The sequence below is a fragment of the Hemibagrus wyckioides genome, unplaced genomic scaffold (assembly GCF_019097595.1).
Source record: "Hemibagrus wyckioides isolate EC202008001 unplaced genomic scaffold, SWU_Hwy_1.0 Contig2, whole genome shotgun sequence".
Lineage (NCBI taxonomy): Eukaryota > Metazoa > Chordata > Actinopteri > Siluriformes > Bagridae > Hemibagrus > Hemibagrus wyckioides.
Window position 1 is genome coordinate 951,412 of NW_026690780.1, and position 13,471 is coordinate 964,882.

Genomic DNA, 13,471 nt, shown 5'->3' on the forward strand with positions numbered 1-13,471 from the left:
CAATGCAAAATTATCCATAGATCTACTTTCAGTATAACAAACCTGTTACAGTTTTTGTACAGTGCAGCTGGATTTCCTGTCACTGTGGGAGCCAGAGCACAGTAGTATAGAGCAGAGTCTGATACAGCAGCAGAGGAGATGATCAGATCCACTTGTTTAGTTTTATCATCAACTTTAACAGACATTCTTGAGGGATTGTTGGGACTGATTGGTGTTCCTCTTTGGTGAATATACAAAAGGAACTCGGGTTTAGATTTTGAATATTGCCTGTACCAGTGGAGGTAGTTGTTTGTTGAACTTGTGCTGGGTTGGTATTTGCAGGACAGAGTAACATTGTCACCTTCATCTACAGCTTTAAGAGGCTCTAAAAGTGGCTCTATTGAATCTGCCATGGAGTCACCTGTCATAGAGAAGAGATCATATTAATTTTAACCTTTTAAATAATCAACAGGAAATACTTAAGTCAGACCCACACTCTGCATTTTCACACTGCATCACCACACAGACTAATATTTAATATAATATAGTTGATATTTCTGTAATAACAAAAAGTCAATGTTAACTCACCTAGTGAAAGCCACAGATACATGAATATAACAGTGAACATGATGACTGGTCTTAGCTCAATGAAAATAGTGGAGATCTTTCTGTAATCTAATATGTTAACACCATAAAGCTTCAAAATTGATCCCAAAGGTGTTCTATCGGGTTGAGGTCAGGACTCTTTGCAGGCCAGTCAAGTTCATCCACACCAGACTCTGTCATCCATGTCTTTATGGACCTTGCTTTGTGCACTGGTGCACAGTCATGTTGGAAGAGGAAGGGGCCAGCTCCAAACTGTTCCCACAAAGTTGGGAGCATGGAATTGTCCAAAATGTCTTTGTATGCTGAAGCATTCAGAGTTCCTTTCAATGGAACTAAGGGGCCAAGCCCAGCTCCTGAAAAACAACCCCACACCATAATCCCCCCTCCACCAAACTTTACACTTGGCACAATGCAGTCAGACAAGTACCGTTCTCCTGGTAGCCGCCAAACCCAGACTCGTCCATCAGATTGCCAGATGGAGAAGCGCGATTCGTCACTCAAGAGCTCCTTCCTGCTGCTGCCAGCTGAGACTTTTCAAGGCAGCGGTTGTGGGCTCTGGCACCACAAAGGCTTTACAGCGGTTGTGGCTCCTGTGCCTTCTGCAAATGTGCTGCCTGGCTGGAAAAAAAAACGAGCACACTCACATGGTACCGGAGCCCCCAGACCCGGGTGCTGAAATAGCTCCTAGGTTTCGGCAACTGGTGTCACCGCCTGGCTTTGAGACGCTGCTCTGTTTCACACCTTGCTTTTTCAAACAGCAACTCCAAACAACCACAGTACGGTATGAAAAACACGGTTTCCGTGTGTGAGCCACATCAGTCGTGCCCTTACCATGGTTACGAGCTACCAACAAAACAACAATTCAACCAAGAATAAAAAATCGACATAAGAAGTGGTGGCCAAGAGGTTTGGGCAATGGAGTGCAAGTGCCAGGAGCACTGAGGTGTAAGGTCATGTGGGTGAACTAGGATGCCAAGAGGTTAAGGAGACAGACTGCTAATCCACATGGGATGGGCTCCAGTTGCTTTGGGAACAGGCTTGTTTAAACGCGTTGGGTTACGGCGCTCCTCTACAGAATTGTCGCGGTCTCTGTGGACATTTGGCCGTGGGTGCCACACCTGCACCTAATGAGGTGGCTGAGAGGTTAAAGCGATGGACTGCTAATCCATTGTGCTCTGCACGTGTGGGTTTGAATCCCTTCCTTGTCGCTTGTATGCCCTTTAACCTCCTCTTTACCACAAGTCCTGCATGCGGAATGCTTCGTACCTGGTCTGTGAGACCGTGCTAGAGAGGAGCGAGAAAAGCTAGCCCTGGGTCTAGGTGTTTCGCAACCGTGGGCTGTATTTCCATGTTGGTTGGACACAGATGCTGTAAGGCTGATGGGTCGCCACTGGAGATCCATGCAGATCAATGCAGTGTGCAGTCCCGAAGACAACGGCCCGGATCGTGCACCTTGATTGCAACAGACTGGGATTCAAGTTCATATCAGCAAACCTTGTCAACAAGAGCCTAAGGCTGTCAATCCACTTTGCAAAACCTTTCCTGGTTTGGGTCTTGAATCACGTCTGGTAATGGAAACGTGCGTGGTACAACCATTGCGACCACCTGCCAGAGTGCCTCTCTTTCCCGACCTGGCAGGCCTCCCTTGACCACAGCCCCACAACCTTCCAAATGCATGGGTAGCGTGGCCGAGCGGTCCAAGGCGCTGGATTAAGGCTCCAGTCTCTTCGGGGGCGTGGGTTCGAATCCCACCGCTGCCAGCTGAACTTTTGGGTCGACAACAGCAGAAGGTTGTTCCTTCACTCACCTTCAGGGGTGTGCGGTTGAGCGCGAGGCCTTAATGCTGAGTTCACACTGCAAGATTTTCAAAGTTGTTGGGTCACCATTGTTTTCACACTGCACGACTATCTATCGGCTTTATTACTGTGAATAGAATAGAATAGAATAGAATAGAATAAATTTTATTGTCATTGCACATAAGGAATACAACGAAACTGTGGGTGCTCTTCTCAACAACAGTGCACTGAAATATAATACAATGAAGAGCATAGCAAGTAGTATAGAAAAATAAGAAATAAATAGGAAAATAATAAAAAATTTAAAGAAATACAAAAAAAACATTAAACTGTCCAAGGATTTCCTATGAAAATGATACAAATCTAACCCAAAAATAATCTGTTTGCTGTTTAAAAACAGATAAATTATATAGTTTAGAGATTTCTGTTTTTCAGGATCCTTTGATAAATGCAGTCTGCACCTCGTTGCTCAGGCTAGAATCTGTCAGTTTTGTATTCAACTGAAGTTGTGAATACTGTCACTGTCCAATCTTCTGCTGTAAGTCTGTTTCCAGTGTAACCTCAGAGTCCTGCTCTTCAATAACAGCAGAGGATCCTGATGTCCTGTAGCTCATCCACATCAAGATTGGACATCTTTTATTGTTATAGATGCTTCTCTCTTCACCGTGATTGTAAAGAGGGATTATTTATAGACTGTTGTGTATCAAAATCCAAAAAATTCTGTTCAGAACAGTTTCAGAAATACTCAAAATCCTCATCTTAAACCAAAAAACATGCCACAAACTCAGATTACATTTCCCTACATTTGGATAATTAATATGAATAAATCTGGATGATTAAACCCACATCTGCTCTGATTGTTTGTACAAGGCCATTGCCTTAGCACACATCCTGCAAAGCAACATGCATTTCCAGGATGTACATGCATAATTACACATGAACAAAAAAAAATAATGAATGAAAATGCAAGAGAAAATGTCAATAACTTTTATTAAAAATAGACAGCAAAGGATCGCTAGTAATAATCCAACATGTGTCAAAATATAAACTCTTTATAAATCACAAGAGAGACAGAGAGAGAATTCAACAACAGTAGTGTAGTGCAGAGTCTGATACAGCAGCAGAGGAGATGTTCAGATCCACTTGTTTATCTTTATTAACTTTAGCAGACATTCTTGAGGGATTGTTGGGACTGATTGGTGTTCCTCTTTGGTGAATATAAAGAAGGAACTCAGGTTTAGATTTTGGATATTACCTGTACCACTGCAGGTAGTTGCTTCCTTCACCAGTACTGAATTTGTATGTGCAGGACAACTTTATGAGTGAACAGTGGCTTTATTGAATCTGCCATGGAGTCACCTGCCAACCTGTCATAAAGAAGACAACATAATGTTGTTAAGCTTTACATAATAAAGCCAAAACTGCATAGGTCAGACTCATATTCTGCCTTAACAGCACACTGATAGATCACTAAAACACATTTCTGACATAATAAAAATTCAAAACTCACCTAATGAAAGCCACAAAAACATGAATATCAGAATCAGAATCAGAATATGCTTTATTGCCAAGTATGCTCACACATACAAGGATTTTTTTGGTGCTGGAGAATACACAGACATAAATTATAAAATAGAAAAATATAAAAGTACAGATACAAGGATGGAAACATAAATAGGGTACTTATGTACAGTATTGCACAGATATAAGTAGAATGCTTTCAATATAACAAAACTGTGTGAAAGTTTTTGTACAGTGCAGCTGGATTTCCTGTCACTGTGGGCCTCAGAGCACAGTAGTATAGAGCAGAGTCTGATACAGCAGCAGAGGAGATGATCAGATCCACCTGTTTATCATCAGCTTTAACAGACATTCTTGGGTAAGTGTTGGAAATTGTAGTTCCACTTTGAAAAATATTAAGAAGGAACTCAGGTTTAGATTTTGGATATTGTCTGTACCAGTACAAGTAGTCTGTTCCACTACTTTTTTTGTATTTGCAGGACAGAGTAACATCATCACCTTCATCTACAGCTTTATGAGGGAAATCTGGCTCTATTGAATCTGCCATGGAGTCACCTGTCATAGAGAAGAGAACATAATGTTTTTAACCTTTAAATAATCATCAGGAAATACTTAAGTCAGACCCACACTCTGCATTTTCACACTGCATCACCACACAGACTAATATTTAATATAATATAGTTAATATTTCTGCAATAACAAAAAGTCAATGTTAACTCACCTAGTGAAAGCCACAGATACATGAATATAACAGTGAACATGATGACTGGTCTTAGCTCAGTGAAAATAGTGGAGATCTTTCTGTAATCTAATATGTTAACACCATAAAGCTTCAAAATTGCTCCACCCCACAGCATCACATGACAGTGTCACCAATGTTGTTGTCAGATTGTTGATTCTTACTGAAACATCCTGGCTTTACATTCAGCCTCATATGGGAAACCTGTCCAGAGCACATTTAAGTAAACACATACTGAAAGCAGGAAATTAATGTATTCATGTAAAAATGATCAATTCTAGTAAAAATCTAGTAAAAAATCTAATCTATTTATTAAATTGTGAAATATTCTAATTATATTTGTTAGTAATGTCTCTAAATTAGAGAATTGCTGTGCAAACACAAGCAAGCTGATTAATATAAGAATCACTAAATGAAAAAGAATAAGATTTATTTGAATATAAGGAAGAAACTTTTTTACTCTATAATTAAGGTTGAATTAATCTCTTAATGCTCAGCTCTAACAGATCAATCTAAAAAAAATACAACTTTCTTTTTCATGATAGCATCAGAAGAAGAGAAAGAAGAGTAAAGGCAGATTTACAGATAAGTTTCCAGTTTTCAGTGTTTCTGACACAGAAGGTGCTTTTGCTTGTCAGAGAAATGACATTAGATGAGTATTTATTCTTATGACAGTTTAGTGTTAAGTGGACAGTTGTGTTGTTTAATCAGAATGGTATCTCTGAAATTATCTTAGGCACTAAGAGTAACCAGGGCAGGGGTTAGGATATTATATCAGCAGTATGTATGATAGAAGAACAAGTATACTCTATGTCACAAAGGTTTTACTGTGAAAAGTAGCTTCCATCATCTCAGAGAATGTGAGCAGGTTGTGTGGTGCCCTAGTTCTAGACCCACAATAAGATAAGTGACTGCGCCATCTAGTGTTCACTGAAGAGAAAAACCTTAACACACTAATAAATAAAGCCCTGCAAAAAGGTCATACAGCCACACATATTGGATTTTTAATTTTTATTAGACCTTATATTTAAATTGTATTTACAGTTTGGGGTGTCATCCATTTTTTATATTTTCTTTACATTACTTAATACAAAGCAGAAAAAATTAATAATATGGAAACAGATGTTGAACACGGTTGTAAAAAGTTTCTAAAGTATCTAAACCAATGGTGGGCCATCAGTGCCAGCAAGGCCTTCTCTGCTGGCCTAAACAGCAGTGATCTGAATCACTGATTTGCATTTTAATATATTTTTCCATGCGTGTGTATTAAATTATTCCCAATAGTCTATTCTCTACATTTCCTAGCTTTGCTCTTGGTTGCGCTGCTTCCAGTAATGATAAGAATATTTATCTAATCATATTTCAGCCAGTGGCTGACATCATGTGTTGCCAGAGTGAAAGAAATCTGTCTTAAGGCCTTCAGAATGAATAGTGCAGGCGCCCGTAGCTTATTATAAGTGGCAATTAAAATTGTTACATTAACCAATCAGATTTCGAGTTGGCGTCATTGGCGCCATCTAGCAGGCATACGATTACGTCAGCAATTTCCCGTCCTTTGATTGGACAACTGGAGTAGTCAGAGGCAGAGAACCACACAAACTAAATAAAATTATTTTAACTCACAATGACTGACAGAGGAGAAGAAATCGATTTGGTGGCAGACATCCTTACACATGCATTTTCAAGGCAGACTGTAATAAAATTGACTATTCCTTGTGAGGTGTGAAATACTCTAGCCTAATTTCTATTTTACTTTGCTATTAAACGGTTGAGGACACCAGTGAAGACCGCAGGACGCGGTAACCATAGTAACCAGTGTTTTCCGGATTGGACCTAAGATTTCCAGCCCAGCTACAGCTTAAAACCCGTCCATTTAAAAATAAAATAAAATAGCAGCCCAAAATGCATACTGTGATAACTAATACATTAACAAACAGAAAACCCAAAACAAATGGGTAAGTGCAAAGGGCACTATTTAGACACACACACACACACACACACACACACTGACAGACCCGCAGCACAGGCGATCTCACCCAGTGTCCAGCTCTTCAAGTCCTGCAGAAATCCGCGGAAGTTTTGATAATTTTATGATCATTCCTAAATATTATACAACATTACATTAGTAATATTGACTGTCAGATACTGAGTCAGGAAGTGGTTATGCCCAAGGCATAAGCGAACTAAGCGGCTGCTTAGGGCCCCGTAGCCACCAGGGGGCCCCCAAGAGTACATGAAATGACATCGTCTTTTTTTTGATATCTGTCAATGGACAATGATTATTATACAAAATGACAATAATTAGTTATAATTAGTCATATTGGTGGCACAGAGGGGCCCCCGAAATAAAATGTTAGGATATTGTTTGTACAATTAAAGCCAAACACAATGACTGCTTGACTCATAAGAAAGTGTCTGTTTCCTTACTGACAATGTTATCATCTTCATCCTACGGACCGATTTTATCAGATTAACATCATCACCTTCATCTACAAGTGTGAGCAGAGTCCTAGCACCTGACCCACAATAAGATAACTCACTAAACCATCTTTTTGCTCTTCTTTTTCGTTTTTAAGGTAATTGAAGGTAATTTATTTATTAATGACAATAATAAACAAACTTCTGAACTATAATTAATATTATATAATGTATATATTTAGTATTTTGTGCATTTCTTTGTATAGCCTTCCCATACAGAGTTCCATAGAGTTCCTGGACTAAATCACTGTTCCAGTTCACTTCAAATATTTTTCCATCTGATTTTATTCAGTAGGGTTAATTAAGTGTAGTGACCAAAGAACAAAACTGGAGCTATGATTGCACTGGTGTTAATTACAATCATACAGGTCTCACAAACAGAATATTGTCTATAGAGAAAAAGAGCTGCAGAGGAACAGAAACTTTTCCTCCAACAATTTTCTTCATCTATTGATCAAGAGGAGAATAAACTGTGCACCTGAGCCTTTCCTCATTAATGTTCAAGAACACGTCTGTTATAAACAATCAGCTAAAAGAACATTCTCACTCTAACTACATTTCACTGGCAATCAGAAACTGATATGTATTTATTTTATAGTTAAGTTTGGTTACTTAAAGATGATTGTGATTACATTAAACAGTGTATTCTGGGTGGATGAATTGTTGTCAACAGCCTTTAATATAAATACACCAATTTATTTGAATTTATTGACAACAATTTATTATTAAGCAACTTTTTAAAATACTTGTTTTTTTGGTTTGTAACTTGCGAACTAAAGGACTTAGCAATATCAGCAATAGTGAAGAAAACCAAGTGGGCATAATAACATTGTTATCCTGAGTGTTTAGTTAGTTTGTGTTTATCTTTTGAAATAAACATCATATTTATTCATATTCATGACAACTCTGCTTTACCTCACACAGCAACTCTTTCTCATCTACTAGACAATTAGCAAATCTTAGTATGCTAAAACTACAGTAAAACCAAGCCCCAGATCCATAAGCTGCAGCTGCAACCTAATGAATGGTCATTCAATCAGAGTTTATTTTTAGTAACTACTTTATCCTGGTCACACTTCCACAAGTGTCTATATACATTATATATACACACCTTCATTCATTCATTCATGCTTTGTCCTGGGCAGGTGAATCTGGAGCTTCTCCCAGCAACACTAGGGATGATGCAGGAATACACCCTGGATGATACAGCAGTCTAATGCAGGACAAAATGCACAGACACATTCACACACTCATTCAGACTTAGGGGAAATTTAGTGTCAGCAGTCCACCTTAAGTTGGAACGTTTACATCACAGTACAAATAAGAAAACAGAGGACAAGCTCAAAAGGCTAGAGTCATCATCCCTCCATCAAATAATTATGTTTAAGATTATAGACATTACCCTTATGTGCAATCAAAACTTGTCACTAATGTTTAATTATTATTTTTTTTATCTGTATGATCAAACTCACATCTGTTCAAATGAACATGCAGAATAAACACATGAACAAATGATAGATTTAATAAATGATTGTAGATGTAGATTCATGAATTAAAGTATAGTTGTGTTAATCCCTCATTTTCTTTTTAGGCTATTAGCTCCAGCTGCAAATGTTTTCACAAATGTTGTTTGTATCTGTGGTTAACTGATAAGTTGGTAAAGTGAGTCTCTTTCGTCTTCTGTGGTTTTAGAAACTTAATATACCATGTTGATGTTTTTGTAAAGCCTTTCAGTGTCTCTGTATCACTGTGCTCCAACTCTTAGAGCACAATGATAGAGTGCAGAATCTGAGAGCTTTAGACCTCTGATAGTAAGTTCAGTAGAGTCTCTGCTTGTTTTCGACTCTAGTCGACGATCATCAGGAGTGCTATCAACACCTGCATATGACCTTGCACCTTTATACAGTAAAAACTGTGGTGCGCTGTTAGGATATTGTTTGTACCAGTGAAGCCCAATATATTCACTGCTTGCCTCATATGAACATTTCAGAATAACAGTCTCTGTTTCTTTCCTGACAATGTTTGCATCTGTTGGCTCAATTTTATTTGCAAAGCTACCTGGTGTGACAAAAATATAAAGAAACATGTCAGTGAAGTATTTTTTGTAATTCCAATATTGACTTAAGGAATCAAGAAATTACTAGATTAATACAAACATGCTTATTAATTAATTCAATTATATAACTGATTAAATATCATTGTAATAATTAATAACTGATTGAAAATTACCTGTAACTAGAGTGAGAATCAGTGGTATGTATCTCACTATGTACAGTAAGTTGTATAGTTGATCCATTTCTGAACACAGCTCTGTGAGGATTCTGTATAATAGTGCTGTATGTGCTGAACTTTACACGTCTCTAGAAGGACACACCCAGGAAGTGATGCTGTTGTAGTATCACTTTTTACAGATTATTACTTAACAATATCAGTGAGAGTGAACTGAGTAACCAGTACAACACAGAACAAAAACACTGTTACTTCACAAACCATTGCATCAGACATGCTATTTTATCATTGTAAAATATTTATTCCTAAATAAAAGGATATAAAGGTTTGACAGCGGCACACGCAGCACCGCATGCGAGTGGTCTCCTTGTTTGTAGCAGTGTCCATTGTTCAACTTAAACTGAATTGACTTTATTTTACTGTGAATACTGTGCACAAGAGCAGAAAACAAATGATGCACTAATAAATAAGGCAGTTATAGTCACTGCTAAAAACCCCAGAATTGTTCTGTAGTGGTTATACCATCTGTAGAGATATTGCTATGTGGAGAGCAGGTTTCCTGTGTCAAGCTTTAACACAAACGAATGAAAGTACACACATTGCAGTGTTAAATTACGCAGATATACTACATAACTAATAAGACTAATTAAATCTAATTAAAAACTATTAAAAAAAAATTTCTGAATCTACAAAAATCAATGTTAACTCACCGAGTGAAAGCCACAGACACATGAATATAACAGTGAACATGATGGATGAGCTTATAAATGAAAATAAAATTTCTGCAGTCTGATATATTAACATTATAAACATTCATGAAGCTCCACCCCCCAGCATCACATGACAGTGTCACTAATGTTACTGACAGATTGTTGATTCTTACTGAAGCTTTCTGGCTTTACATTCAGCACCACATGGATAAATTTTCCTGAGCACATGGTAAACAAACACAAACTGATAGCATGAAAAATACTTCAATAAAATAAATGAACTAATGAATGTGGAAGTGAGTGTGCATTGTGGGAAGTGGAGTCTGGTACAATGCAGGATGGGAAATGGAAATTTAGGTGTGTGTAGACCTAATGACCTGTTTATTAAATAGGATTACAAACAGTTGAGGAGTATTTTACTGTGGTGAGGAACAAACCAGCCTCTTTTCTTTCTCTAATCTATCATTTTTTATCAATATCATCTGTATTGATGGATTTTTATATCATTATTTTTCATTTAAGCATGAAACTGTGTGCAAATAAAGAGTGTAGTATTTATATTATCTCATGACAAACATCCCATTGCAAGTGAACATGTACATTTCATTTTTACAGAAATTGCATGTATAGCCCTACTACAAGTTCAGTTTCCTTTCTGGATTCAAGCAAACTCCTTTCAAGGCTTGATGGTGTGTTGAAAATGACACTAATTAGCTTGATTGTACAAGCAGAGATTATTAAAACATTCTGATTGGTTCTAGACTTTTTTATATATAAAAGTATTATCTATGTAAGGCTGAAGAATAGCTGTAGTCTTTATAATTGTGTAAAGTATTCATAATCATAATGTCAGCATCTCTGGGGGATGTAAGCAGAATCCTAGTACTTGTCCAACAATAAGATAACAGCCTACACCATCTTGTGGTGAAAGGAACGAGACTTTAACACACCAAGGTCTTTTCTGTTTGAACTTAGTTATTTATTTATTTTTTACTCAATCATAAAACTATATCCCAATTTGCACATAAAAAAGCCTGCTGGGAAAAAGAAGCCATGGTTTTGTTTGATTGTTTGTTTTTTTCACAAATTATGACAATAATAATTTTCAGAACATTACTTTATTCAACTCCTGAACTTGTACAGAGCCTCAGCTGCTTCACTGAAGTTCAGAAATGGTCCCAATTGGACCCTCTGAGTACCTTTCTGTTTAACTTTCTGTCTAATGTAACTTCTGGTTTCCTGGCCAAAATAGAATAGTTATAGAAGAATAGAAGAAGAATGAATGAATGAATGAATGAATGAATGAACTGTCTACTAATAATCAAATATTATAATAATATAAACTCTTTATAAATCTTGAGAAAGAAAGAGAGACTTCCCCAAAAGGGCATGTAGCAAAACTGTGTGAAAGTTTTTGTACAGTGCAGCTGGATTTCCTGTCACTGTGGGCTGCAGAGCACAGTAGTATAGAGCAGAGTCTGATACAGCAGCAGAGGAGATGATCAGATACACTTGTTTATCATCAACTTTAACAGACATTCTTGGGGGAGGATCAGAATTATAAGTTCCACTTTGATCAATATAAAGAAGGAACTCAGGTTTAGATTTTGGATATTGTCTGTACCAGTGGAGGTAGTTGTTTGCTGAACTTGTGCTGGGTTTGTATTTGCAGGACAGAGTAACATCATCACCTTCATCTACAGCTTTATGAGGGAAATCTGGCTCTATTGAATCTGCCATGGAGTCACCTGTCATAGAGAAGAGAACATAATGTTTAAATAATCAACAGGAAATACTTAAGTCAGACCCACACTCTGCATTTTCACACTGCATCACCACACAGACTAATATTTAATATAATATAGTTAATATTTCTGCAATAACAAAAAGTCAATGTTAACTCACCTAGTGAAAGCCACAGATACATGAATATAACAGTGAACATGATGACTGGTCTTAGCTCAGTGAAAATAGTGGAGATCTTTCTGTAATCTAATATGTTAACACCATAAAGCTTCAAAATTGCTCCACCCCACAGCATCACATGACAGTGTCACCAATGTTGTTGTCAGATTGTTGATTCTTACTGAAACATCCTGGCTTTACATTCAGCCTCATATGGGAAACCTGTCCAGAGCACATTTAAGTAAACACATACTGAAAGCAGGAAATTAATGTATTTATGTAAAAATGATCAATTTAATCTAGTAAAAATCTAATCTAATAATTACTTTGTCAGTATTTTAATTATATATGTTAGTGATGTCTCTAAATTAGAGAATTATTGTATAAACACCAGCAGGCAGATTAATGATAGAAACACTAAGTGGAAGAGAATCAGGTTTAATTGAGAATAAGGAATAATTTTTTTACTTGATAATTAAGGTTTAAACTCACAATAGCATCAGAAGAAAAGAAATAAGAGTAAAGGCAGATTTACAGATAAGTTTCCAGTTTTCAGTGTTTCTGACACAGCAGGTGCTTTTGTTTGTCAGAGAAATGACATTAGATGAGTATTTATTCTTATGACAGTTTAGTGTTAAGTGGACAGTTGTGTTGTTTAATCAGAATGGTATCTCTGAAATTAGCTTAGGCACTAAGAGTAACCAGGGCAGGGGTTAGGATATTATATCAGCAGTATGTATGATAGAAGAACAAGTATACTCTATGTCACAAAGGTTTTACTGTGAAAAGTAGCTTCCATCATCTCTACCATCTACCATCATGTGGTAGTGTCTCTAGAACTTAACCCACAATAAGATAAGTGACTGCGCCATCTTGTGTTCACTGAAGAGAAAAACCTTAACTTGGACAAAATAAAAACCTGCAAACAGTTCATACAGCCATACATATATATTCATACTGTGGATTAGTAATTATATATTAGAACTTACATTTAAATTGTATTTACAACACCAGGTTACGTTATTTAATGCAAAATACAAAAAGAAATAATAATAGAAAACTAAAAGGAAACAGATGTTGAAAACAGTTAAAAATCTCAACAACTAAACTGAACTGGCCACTGAGAAATACTTTATGTTCACATGACATACTTCCTTTCCTATCAGGGGATTAAACACACACACACACACACACACACACACACGCACACACACACAAACAATTCCCTTTAGATAAATTTACTCAGATGCTTGTTCATGAATCACAACATAATGATTCTTTCTCACACTGAACACTGCAAAAGATCAGAAGACAACAATGCACTAATGAATAAAACGGTTCTAGTTACTTGTTTGAAAATACAAGGAATTGGTTTACTGATAAGATAATCCTTAGTTTTGAAGATGATCTCCTTCTGTTGAGGTTGAACTTGTTGAACATTGGGCTATAACTGATTAGTTTGACTATTATATATGTGAAGTTACGACACTTAGACAATAAAATGCCCT

General features: G+C 36.9%; 1 non-coding gene across 1 annotated transcript; it reads left to right on the forward strand.

The window, feature by feature from the left end:
- The first annotated feature begins 2,263 nt into the window (after positions 1 to 2,263).
- trnal-aag (transfer RNA leucine (anticodon AAG)) lies at positions 2,264 to 2,345 on the forward strand. The gene has a single exon. It is a non-coding gene; the product is annotated as a tRNA-Leu (tRNA).
- Positions 2,346 to 13,471: the final 11,126 nt, after the last annotated feature.